At 39.7% G+C, this 2500-nt stretch overlaps 1 protein-coding gene across 9 annotated transcripts in view; it reads right to left on the bottom strand.

Moving 5' to 3' along the window:
• LOC112236015 (transcription factor SOX-5-like) overlaps positions 1-2500 on the bottom strand; it is a 299419-nt gene that overhangs the window by 85644 nt on the left and 211275 nt on the right. The gene's annotated exons all lie outside the window — the stretch shown is intronic.

The following is a 2500-nucleotide window of genomic DNA, read 5'->3' as shown; positions in this document are numbered from 1 at the left end:
AGAAGATGGAGAGAGTGATGAGATTGAGAGAGAGAAGATGGAGAGAGTGATTGAGAGAGTGATGGGGAGAGAGAGAGAGAGAGAGAGAGAGAGAGATTATTTATTTTCCCTTGTGTACTTTAGCTATTTGTACATTGTTACAACACTGTATATAATATGACATTTATAATGTCTTTACTGTTTTGAAACTTCTGTATGTGTGATGTTTACTGTTAATTTGTATTGTTTATTTCACTTTTGTATATTATCTACCTCACTTGCTTTGGCAATGTTAACACGTTTCCCATGCCAATAAAGCTCCTTGAATTGAATTGAATTGAGAGAGAGAGAGTGATGGAGAGAGAGAGAGAGAAGATGGAGAGAGTGATGGCGAGAGCGAGAGAGAAGATGGAGAGAGTGATGAGAGAGAGAGAGAGTGATGAGAGAGAGAGAGAGGGGAAGCGATTCCTAAAAGGAAGCGATTCCCAAACCTTCCACAACAAAGCCATCACCTACAGAGAGATGAACCTGGAGAAGAGTCCCCTAAGCAAGCTGGTCCTGGGGCTCTGTTCACAAACACAAACACACCCCACAGACCCCCAGGAGAGCAGCACAATTAGACCCAACCAAATCATGAGAAAACAAAAAGATAACTACTTGACACATTGGAAAGAATTAACAAAAAAACAGAACAAACTAGACTGCTATTTGGCCCTAAACAGAGAGTACACAGGGACAGAATACCTGACCACTGTGACTGACCCAAAATTAAGGAAAGCCTTGACTATGTACAGACTCAGTGAGCATAGCCTTGCTATTGAGGAAGGCCGCCGTAGGCAGACCTGGCTCTCAAGAGAAGACAGGCTATGTGCTCACTGCCCACAAAATGAGGTGGAAACTGAGCTGCACTTCCTAACCTCCTGCCCAATGTATGACCATATTAGAGACACATATTTCCCTCAGATTACACAGATCCACAAAGAATTCTAAAACAAAAAACAACCAGTGAAGAACAAACACCATTGTAAATACAACCTATATTTATGTTTATTTATTTTCCCTTGTGTACTTCAACCATTTGTACATTGTTACAACACTGTGTATATATATATATATATAAAATATGACATTTGTAATGTCTTTATTGTTTTGAAACTTCTGTATATGTAATGTTTACTGTAAATTTTTATTGTTTATTTCACTTTTGTATATTATCTACCTCACTTGCTTGGGCAATGTTAACACATGTTTCCCATGCCAATAAAGCCCCTTGAATTGAATTGAATTGAATTGAGAGAGAGAGAGCGAGAGAGAGAGAGAGAGAGAGAGAGAGAGAGAGAGAGAGAGAAGATGGAGAGTAATGGAGAGAGAGAAGATGGAGAGAGTGATGAGAGAGAGGTTTGTATCAAAAAAGCTTTTGTCAAAACAGCATCTCTTCCACCTACGCAAGGTTAGGCACTAAAAGTACCAATTATGTGTGTTGTTAGGAAAAGCTGCCTGCGCTTGGCAACAGTTGCAGTGGGTACTGTGTCAACAAAAAAATTCTCCCCGCACGCTCCCTTTCTCCCACTGAACTGGGAGAGAGTGAGAGTGAGAGCGAGAGTGAGAGTGAGAGAGAGAGAGAGAGAGAGAGGGAGAGAGAGAGAGAGAACCCCTAGACACCAGGACAGTCAGCAGGGGAACTGCAGGGGAACGTTTACGACAGGAAAACACACACTACTGTAGCAAATGCGTTCCAGCTCAACATCAACGGTGAGAGGAAGCAGACAGGAACTTCAGGAATCAGACCAATACATGTCCAAATTGTTTTGTTTTGTTTTATTCTCTCTCTCTCTCTCTCTCTCTCTCTCTCTCTCTCTCTATGTAGAGATAGTTTCTTTCACTAGCAGATGTATTCCCTCCTTAGGGCACAGTGTCTGTTCTGTCATCATGGTGTGTGACACGGTGTGTCTTACAGGAGAACCAATCACAACACACCCACAGGGACATATGGCCCAATGATCACGAAGGCGTTGACGAACAGCACACAAAACTCTTTTTGGGCTCGAAACCGAGAGCTCTAGAGATATAATTACCTGTCAAAACACCTTCGACTGCTGAGAGTGTACTTGAAATACTGCTAGAGAAGTGCACACTACCAAGCACACTACCAAGTAATAAACTAGAGATTTGATTTGATTTCTTACTATGACATTTCTATTAATTATTTTTTCAAAATAGTAGATTTATATTCAGAAAAATATATATTATAGTATCAGAGATTATAGCAACTACAATAACCAAATTCTCCTGGACTGAATATTTATGGTGCGTGCAAAAACAGAATGAATGTAACATTTAATTGGATAGACATATGCACATTATTGAGATATATCTACAGTCAACAATTTTATGAAATTGAAAATCTATTTATCTAAAATATTATTTTGTCCTTCATTTCTTCTCTGCATGCTTTGGTAACAGATGGTGTTGTCGGTGCTTATGTCCAATTTGATTTGAACCAAAAACTCAGCCAAATTTA

The sequence above is a fragment of the Oncorhynchus tshawytscha genome, linkage group LG17 (genome assembly GCF_018296145.1).
Source record: "Oncorhynchus tshawytscha isolate Ot180627B linkage group LG17, Otsh_v2.0, whole genome shotgun sequence".
Classification (NCBI taxonomy): domain Eukaryota; kingdom Metazoa; phylum Chordata; class Actinopteri; order Salmoniformes; family Salmonidae; genus Oncorhynchus; species Oncorhynchus tshawytscha.
Note: the sequence above shows the minus strand (reverse complement) of the source record. Positions and strands in the feature narration are given on the sequence as shown.